The sequence below is a fragment of the Leptodactylus fuscus genome, chromosome 8 (assembly GCF_031893055.1).
Source record: "Leptodactylus fuscus isolate aLepFus1 chromosome 8, aLepFus1.hap2, whole genome shotgun sequence".
NCBI lineage: Eukaryota > Metazoa > Chordata > Amphibia > Anura > Leptodactylidae > Leptodactylus > Leptodactylus fuscus.
Genome location: NC_134272.1, coordinates 46,873,405 through 46,883,795, shown reverse-complemented (window position 1 = coordinate 46,883,795; position 10,391 = coordinate 46,873,405).

Here is a 10,391-nt window from a genome sequence, read left to right as displayed (position 1 = left end):
TCACTCTGGGGGTCACTTTGGGCGTCACTTCTGGTGTTTTTTCGCTCATAAGCTGTAAATCTGGGGTGTCCCCTGATATTCGCTCGCACAGCTTATATATTCCCTACCTGCCGCAGCCAGTTGTGTTCTAATAATTTGGCGATTTTTGGGGGGTTTTGCCTTGACATTACTAGATGCTATATTTTCTTTATTTTTCTGGTGACATGGCCATATAAGGGCTTGTTGTTTGCAGGATGAGATGCATTTTGTAATGACACCATCTTTGGGTGCCTACAACTTACTGATTACATTTTATTAACTCTTTCTTGCTGGATTAAAAAAAAAAAAAAAAATCAATCCTGCATAGAGTTTTACATTTTAAATTTTTCGCCATGCAGCGTACAGCATAAGTAACATGTGTCCTTTATTCTGCGGGTCGGTACGGTTACGGCGATACCTCATTTATGTTATTTTTTTATGCGATACTAAGTCTGCAGAACAAAAACACATTTGGGGACATAAATCAGTGATTTTTGCATCGCCATCTTCTGAGAGGCATAACATTTTTATTTTTCGGTTGACAGTGTTGGTTGAGGGCTTATTTTTTGCGGGAAAATGTGCACTTTTTATTGGCACTGTTGTGGGGTGAATATGACTTTTTGATCACTTTTTATAGCATATTTTGTAGGATGAGATGGCAAAAAAATCATTATTTCCGGCGAGTTTTTTCCGTTTTTTTTTTCCGACGTTCACCGTGTACATTAAATATTATTTCAGTTTTATTGTACAGGTTGTTACGGACGCGGCGGTACCAAATATGCATTGCTTTTTTTAATTTTTAGTGCTTTTTTTTTAATATAATTCATTTTGTATAGAAAAAAGGGATTTTTGGACTTTAGAACTTTATTACTTTTTTCATACACTTTATTTATTTTTTTTAATTTTTTTTTTAACTTTTTCATGTGTCCCTGTAGGACACTTGAATCAGTTGATGCTTTGATGAAAGCATCAGCTGATTCAGCACAGTAGCAGACAGGACACGAGCAGGACATGAGCCTGCTCTTGTCCTGTAAGCTGCAGAGGAAGTGAGACACATCGCTCACTTCCTCCACCGCCTGGCAGGATCACCAGGTATGTGGGGGCTCCGGTAGTCTGGGGTCACTGGCCAGACCCCAGACTACCTTGTACTGACATCGGCACCCCCCGATCTCGCCGCGGGGGGTGCCGATCGTGTTAACCTGTCGGCGGATCCCTTTCGATCGCGCCGTGATGTTTGACGGCGCGATCGAAAGGGTTAACACGTCCAGTCGGACTCAGTTCCGACTGGACGTTATGGAGGAAGGGGTTAGGTGTTAGTAACACCTAACCCCTGTCCCCCCCCCGCACCCCTCCCCCCGCCAGAAAGGTACCTAAAGGCCGGACGTATTTCGGCAATAGTCCGGTCTTTAGGTACCAGCACATGAGGCCGTAAATTTACGTACGGCGGTCCTCATGTGGTTAAGAAAGGCTATTCGTCTCCTACCTTTCGTTGTCTTCTCCACACCTCCGTTCCGTAGAAATACCGTTTTTTGCCGGTATGCAAATGAGTTCTCTTGCAGCACTGGGGGCGGGCCCCAGCACTCAAACAGCACTGGGGGTGTCCCCAATACTGCCAGAGAACTCTCCAGTGCTGCCTCCATCTTCTTCAAGAACGTCATCTTCCTGTGTCTTATTCCGGTGCAGGCGAAGAAACTTGTAGGCCTCGGGCAGAGCCTACTGCCTGAGGGCCCGCGGCCACTAGAAAAATGGCCGCTTTAAGTGGCCATTTTCTTGTGGGACAAAAAAAGTCATTCTCAATGATAGGATCCCTTTAAGTGTTCACCTTTGACCCTGTGAAAGAGGATGCACATCCTGCTCCATTACATGGCAGGGCCCTTCTGGCTACAAAGGGCATTTCTTGTTTGGAAAAGTCAGGATAATAAACAGCCCTAAAGAATTTAAAGGGGTTTTCTATTTTTTTTTTTTTTCTCTCCCTAAGACTACATTCACATTTGTCTCAGAGTTTGCATTGGAGACTCCGTTGTGAGATCCGCCTCAAATCGACGGCCGAAAAAGTCTTGTACACAGAGCTTTATCATCCTCCACATTCTGTTCAAAATCGACAGACTCCATTATAATCCATGGGGTCCATTGGGCTCCGTATGTAACCCCTATATGAGCAATTCACCTTTCTATTCTTCTGGTCATCCAACAGGCCAGAGCAATGGACAGTCGATGTGATTGGGAACTTAGGCTTGGTTCACATATCAGTATGCCATCCTTCCGTTTGAATCCACTTTAAGACTTTAAAACGGACTGATGCAATATATATATACAATTGTAAGTAGAGTAGAGATAAGGACATTTATCACATTGAAAACAATAGGGAAAAAAGCGGCCCATTCATTTCTATGGGGAGCACACATATGCCAGCTCCCATAGAAAGCAATGAGAGCAGTTTTAACGCCGCTGATTTGGAACGTGTTACATGTTCAGAATCAGTGAGCGTATACTCAGTGTGAAGGGGCTCTATTTCCCCTGCTGCAGTGCACCATAAGACATCTGAGAGACCCTGTATGTTAGAAAAATGTTCCCAATATAACCATCGTACCCAGTGGCAAAATCCTAACCTGAAATTAAGATTATACTTTAACATATTTTTTTCTCAAGTCAATTACCACTTTAGTATTTAGTCATGTAAAATGTCACAGTATGTGTTTTATTTGCTTTGGTGGCTTTCCATAGAACAAGTTTTGCTTGCCCACATGCCTAAGCTAGACTGACAGTGGAGAAGCACGGCTCCAGGCATAGTGCCAGGTTGGGAGGGAAATGTGTACAGTAGTAGTATACAAAGATATAGGTCTAGAGATGCTTTGTTGACGTGGGCAGAGTTACGAAATATTAAAAGGGATTGCATAGTGCAAGACAGCCTTGCAAAGCATTTCCTAACGTGACAGCAGGTTCAGAGAGAGTTTCCTTGCATGGAGTTAGATGGTGAATCACCAAGGGTTACACAGCAGAAACCACAAGGGTGATGGAGACTGGTGTGAAGGATGTAGAACCAAGAAGCTAGGAGTCATAGTGAAAATCCCATGGGTTAATAACCATGACGAACTGAGAGAAGGATGGTGGAAGGAGCCTCCCCACAGATAGCCAGCAAGTGTAAAAACAGGAGAGACTCGCTGTCTGATTAAGAGTATACGTCTGAATCAGGAAAGAGATACTCTCATAAACACAACTCTTACAGAGAGCCTTCATTGTCACCTGTATTGTGGCAATGATGTCCTGCTGGTTTTGTAAACCTATAAGTACTGTACCTCCCGGCAAGAAAAGACTATGGTACACTCCCACTGTACAGGTGCTACTCACTAGAGACTTCTTTGCATTCCATCTGAGCCATATGTGGACCTTTATTCCATGATACCTACCACTTTCTGAGATTTTATTGCGACTTAACCTCCTTAGCCTTCTGCTCAGCTTAGTGTAGACTCAAATATAGTCTTGACAAAACGCCTAATCTACTGAGTTTAGTAATGGTTGAAGTTTCTCTTCTATTCTCCCAAGAGAGGCGTGAATAGTTAGCAGGTGTGAGAAGGTGACAGGCAGAGTGCTGGAGTCCTGGTATATCTTCCCCAGATTTCTGACATATGTGTGGTCTAGTGCCGATCTTGAGTAGGCTTCATCCCCAGGTGTGGGTCCTGGGCTCCTTACTGGGCCATAAAAGTCTGCAGAGCTTGCACTTCAGGGCAGATCCTGGGAGCAAGAGGAAGTGCCTGGGTCTATCCTGAAACACTGAGAGTCTGGTGAGACTGTATTGTGCTTCCTTGTTTTGTTCGTGTGGTTGGTAGTAAGCCACATGTATAGTTAGCTTTCCCTGTTTAGTTAGAGCTTGGACGAGCAGATTTTTTTTTACGTTTTGCCTGAAGTTAAGGCTGTATTTTATTTTGCTTATTCTGTGCCTGATGTGAAGGTTTTGTGTCCCTGTCACCATTGCTGCTACTGAGCTACCTTCCCCACACTGGTCATTTATAAAATGAAACTTGTGAGTCTAGTCAAATGCAGTTCCCTCACCATGCCTACAAACTTTTGTGAAAAAGTTCACACAACCAATTGCCTCTATACAATTATCTGGTAAGGCCACATGTAGAATATTGTGCACAGTTTTGGGCATCTGTATATAGGAAGGATATAGGTGAACTAATGCTGGTGTAGTAGAGAGCTACCAAGGTAATTAAGGGGATTGGTGGATTAGAATAAAAAGACAAGTTATAAACATGGGGTTGTTCAGTTTGGACAAAAAAAGGGGTGACCTAATTACATTGTACAAATAAATGAATGGTCAGTATAGAGATGTTTCCAATGATCTCCTTATACGGAGGCCTGTAACTGCGACAAGGGGGCATCCTTTAAGTGTAGAGGAAAAAAAAGATTTACCATAGGCGAGTTTCTTTACAATAAGAGCAGTGGAACTCATTGGCACAAGACGTGGCGATGTCTTATTGCTTGTACAAGTTTAAGATGTGACTGGATGCCTTTCTTGGAAGAAAGAATATCATAGGTTATGGGAGCTAGAATTTTTTTGGGATAGGATGCTGATCCAGGGACATAGTCAAATTGCCAAATTTGGAATTGAGAAGGATTTTTTCCTCTAATAGGGCAATTGGTATCTGTCTCATGGGGTTTTTGCCTTCCCCTGGATCAACTTGGTAGGTTTATAGGTTAGCCTTGGTGGATCTGTGTCTTTATTCAATCTTATCTATATTAATTTACTAAATTTGGCAAATCTTCAAATGTACTCCAACCTGAATGCAAGGACAAGTACAATCAAACAAGCAAAGGAAACATTGCAGCTAAGTAACTCATCTTTGCTCTGCCCTAACATTGACTAAAAAGAAGCCAATACTGAACCTGCTGACAAGTGGGGGTAGAAGACAAGTAGATGCTGTAGAGGCCTCACACTCAGTGCCGTCTTCTGCCGAACTGGTTCTGTGACTACAGCCCCAGCAAATGGGAAGGTCAAGAACGGGAGCAGAGCAGACAGCCAGATGCAAATTGCTATGGAGACTTGCTGCTTATGCATTAGCTGTCGCCACTGCTCTCGTTTAGTGGTCAAATCATGTTCTGTATGGAGGCTCGTAAAACTTGTAAAATTAGAAAATGCAAAAAAAAAAGTCCATATACAGCTCACCCATGTGTTCCAATGTTAATTTCATGTTAGACCAATTTAATTGTTCTGATGAATGGAAAAAAAAAGGAAAAACCTTGGACTTGAAGGTAGAATATCCACAATATAGAAAACATAAAATTCCAGCATCAAGATTTATAAAAAGTAACCTTTATTCCTCGTATTAAAAGCCAATACACAGAAAAGCTGTGGTCGAGCATTGCTAACGCGTTTTAAGGCTGTATGCCTCTTTATAATGACATGTCTCAGTCCAAATAAACCACACTCCAATCAGTCACGTGAGAAAATAAATAATCAAATAAATAACCAAGAAATCATCCATAAATAGAAAACCAGTATCAACAATAGAAGAGAAAAAAACACATCAGCATAAGTAACAAAAATAACACATCATGTACAGCAAACTATGTACAGATTTCCATGGATATACTATGTAATATGTTACGGTGGTGTAGTTTGTGTAGCGATATATCAACACTCATTTCCATCCTAATATATATGGAACAACACCCTGTGTGAGAAGGTGACAGGCAGAGTGCTGGAGTCCCGATATATCAGCCCCAGGTTTCTGACATATGTGTGGTCCAGGGCGGGTCTCGAGTAGGCCTCAGCCTAGGCGTGGGTCCTGGGCAGGTTACTGGGCTATAAAAGTCTACAGAGCCTACACTTCAGGGCAGATCCTGGGAGTGAGAGGAGGCACATGTGATTTACACAAATATCATCTGGCACCTACCACATCATCCAAGACGTCATGTAGTCCGCTGCCCATCTATGCAGCCGATAATCCGCTACTCCCCATGATAGACCAGAAGTGAGGTAGCATCATATAATGAGTCTTGTCATATAAATAGTAAGAGCGGCATTTACAAGAAATAAATTGGACAATGCTACTACCTATCCACTTCTACCTGTTGAAAGCTATCCATACCACAATAACTCATTAAGGAAAATATGATATTACAAGATTAGTCTTTCGGAAGGAACCATTTGATTCATTTGTCAACTATTATTATTAAAGATAGCGGAAAAAAAGTTAATGTTGCATGAATAATCATGTGACATATGCTTAGAAAAAGCAATATTTATAGGATGACAATATTAGTGTAGCTGACAAGGAAAGTCTGCAACATTATCAATCATGTGAATCTATAGCCAATATTTCCAAAAACGGCATGTATCAAATAACCTTGCAACACAGCTATTATTTTAAGTCAGAAGTGCAAATCAGATAATACACATACAATACTAAACAGCAAAGAAATTGAATTGATACACTTGAATCCAAAAGTACTGTGTCATACTCATTATAGTACAGGACAGTATGTTGCTGGGAGGCAGGGACTCCTAGCAGTATAGCTAACTGTATTGTTACAAGCAGTGGCGTAACTAGGAATTGCGGGGCCCCGTGGCGAACTTTTGACATGGCCCCCCCCCCTCCCAACCGACACCGACGTCGAAGACCTCGACTGACCCCCTCCTCCGCACTCTATTATGTCCCTTAGTGGCCCCTGTACACAGTATTATACCCCATAGTGGCCCCTGCACACAGTATTATGTCCCATAGTGGCCCCTGCACACAGTATTATGTCCCTTAGTGGCCCCTGCACGCAGTATTATGTCTCTTAGTGGCCCCTGCACACAGTAATATCCCCCATAGTGGCCCCTGCACACAGTATTATGTCCCTTAGTGGCCCCTGCACACAGTATTATGTCCCTTAGTGGCCCCTGCACACAGTATTATGTCCCTTACTGGCCCCTGCACACAGTATCATGCCCAATAGTGTCCCCTGCACACAGTATTATACCCCATAGTGGACACCCATAAACAATTATACTCTGGGGTCTTTTCAGCAAGTGAATAGGGCCCGTAATGGCCTATTAAAAAAAAAAAAAAAAAAACGCAGCGGTAGCGGCAGTCACCGGGCCCCCTAATGGCCTGGGCCCTGTGGCAGCCGCCTCCGCTGCCCCTACGGTAGTTACGCACCTGGTTACAAGTCCCATTCCGAACATGCTGTTCAGGGAACTTCAGGCTGGTAAATCTGACCATGTTTTATGGCTAAACTTCATGTGAATGTGGGGTAAGAATACTGCTGAAAAAGACTGAAGGATATTGGTGGACAGTAAACTTAATTTTTTTAGCTATCTATGCTGCTAGTAGTCCCTGCTTTCCACTATACTCAGTACAGGACAGTATGTCACAGGGAGGCAGGGACTCCTAGCAGCATAGATTTACTTATTTTGCTAAGAGTTCCACTCCCAGCATACTGTTCTGTATGATAAATCTGTCCAACACATGGACCAAGTTTCACAACTGAATGCAGGAGTCATCTGAATCTTTCTTCAATCCAATCTCCTGACCTAGCTCTGAACTGAAAAGCATGCGGTTCATCATAACAGAGAAAGGCGACAGTGCTAAGGAAGTATACATACCTCCCAATTTATGAAGAGCAGAAAGAGGGACAAAATGTGCGGCGCGCACAGCGGCAAATTTAGCCCTGTCCACTTTTATGTTGACTCCGCCCATTTTCGTTCATTATATGTCCTCCCTCCATCTCTTCCCCCAGTTTTATATAACCCCTTCATGTGCCCCCAGATTCATGTCCCCCATCTCTGCCCCCAAATTCATGTCCCGCACATCTCTGCCCCCAGATTCATGTCCCCCCATCTCTGCCCCCAGATTCATGTCCCCCCATCTCTGCCCCCAGATTCATGTCCCCCCATCTCTGTCTCCCCCCCCCTCATTATGTTCCCCTCAATATTTAACACAAAAAAACACTTATACTCACCTTCCAACGCTCCCCCGCAGCTCTCTCCGCAGTCACTGCCGATGAGTTGAAACCAGGACAGGACACCGAATTCGTGAATGTCCCATGGAAATCGGGACGTTTGGGAAGTATGTCAATGGTCTGTATACAATGCATAGAACCCAGGTCTATAGATGCAACCACCAGGGGCGCTATTACAATGAAATGATTATCCCCTCTCTATCCCAGATACACTAAATATAGAGTAAAGCTCATTGTAAGAGAGGGAAGAATTTTCACATGATCATTTTCTGTACCCTTAGTGCCAGAGTGTCCCATAAAGATTAGAGTGCCCCTAAAGAACATTAGAGTTTCCCATAAAGAACATTACAGTGCCCCCATAAAGAAGAGTAAAGTGCCCCAATAACCATTGTCAGGGCCCTTTCAAATGATTATGTTTTTATAGACCCCCAGGAACATGTATTACACATCTATTCTTTCCATTCACATTAGTAGTAACACTATATAATAATGGACTATGGGCACGGCCGGCCCTCATATAGCGGTCACTTCTTCCCCATCTACTAATAATGCAGCACTAGAAGTCGCCATAAAGGTCTCTCCCAATCCTCAGGACACTGGACTGTCTCTCATAGTGTATATGTCAGTGCAGGGCAATCGACATTGCCAGGCAGGAGCTACCTGAGGGTCTCATGGCCATGACATCACGTCACCTGTGCACGGCCAACTGCCATTCAGATCTTAACTGTCGACGGCAGAGAGAAGAAACGATGCTACAGATTTCTAAGGATTTTATTTGGCCTATTGGATATTATTGGTTTGCGTGAGATGACCAGAATGGTGTCCACTGGAAGAGGAGAGGACGGAGAGGAGAAGAAGAGGAAGAGGAGAGTGACGAAGAGAAAGAGAGAAGAGTAGAGCGACGATGGACTAAAGGAGAAGAACAAGAAGCGAAGATCCCAGGATAAAGGATCAGAGGACCAAGAGCCGACCCCTGGCAGGAGCCAAGATGCTGAAACATCAGGCCCCTACCCCGGCTTTACCATCAGCCGCTTCATCCTCCACAAGATGTTGGGTAGGGGCAGCTTTGACAAAGTAAGTTTTATCACTTCTTATTTATTTTGACCCTCATTTTATTTCCCGGTGACAACATTGCAGACTGGGTAGATATTAATTGTAGTCTAGGTCTATGGGGTGACTGTTAGGACGCCCAGAGACTTTCCTGTCCCCATGACCACTGCTTTGTGCCCCATATCTCATCTGCTCTGTGTATCACCATAGTTAGGTTTAGTGTTAATATAAATGAGTACTCTGACTCATGGAGGATCTCAGGATCAGAGCTGTGAGGGGGGGGGACTGTTTATATCCATGTCCTGGTCTATGCTATACAATACATATATTGACCCACTGCGAATAAGGCTCTATTCTGATCATGTAATCCATATCTTGCAGTTCTTTATTTGCACAGAGACATAAGTATGGTAGACAACGCTTCTGTGTAGAAAATGGATCCGTTTTTTTTTTTTTTAACATTAATCTCTATGTATACGGAAAACCATCTGTTGGCATCTATTAAACGAATCAGAAAAACAGATGAAAAAAATAAAACGTGATCTAAATTGAGCTGAAAGCTGATCCCAAACCGATCCACCCAGCCATCTTGTGCCTATTCTGTCCATTCCCATATGGTAATAGTAGAGTCCCCCTTTATGGCCTTTCCATACACAATCCCAGAGCTGACACTACATGACGCCTATGAGCTCCTTTTTCTTTTTGATGTAGTAACCATTTTCTATTTGTCTCCTTCAGGTTTTCCTGGCATCAGTCCCTGGCCGACAAACCTTCATGGCCATCAAGACCATCGACAAAAGAGAGGACACTATGGATACCATCCTGAGAGAGCAGCAGATACTCGCCGCTGCCGGAGAATGCCCCTTCATTTACCACCTGTATGCCGCACACCACTCTGAGCAGCAGGCGTATTTAATCACCGAGTATCTGTCTGGCGGCAGCCTGGCGGATTTGATAAAGATGTGCGGTTGCCTGAGCATCGGCAACGTAAGGTAAGAAAAAGGGGTAAATAACGGGGGTAGGGGGGGAGGGAGAAGATAAAAGCTGAGGTCGGGGGTTGTAGTCAGGGATTTACTAACACTGAGATTTCTCTTTGTTCTTCCTATGAGATTCTACACGGCAGAGATCGTTTGCGGACTTCAGTTCCTCCATGGACACGGCATCGTCCACCGATAAGAACTTTCTTCCTTCTATGTCTCTCCTTTACATTCTGGATTTCATGCATCCGGCTTTCCTAGGGTCCTGCCTGGTCTTGTAGTCACCCATCCCCCATCTCCATTGTCACTGGGAAGATTGTCATTTTCTTCTCTTATTTCATTACAGTGATATCAAGCCAGCAAACATCATGTTGGATGCAGAAGGCCACACCCGTA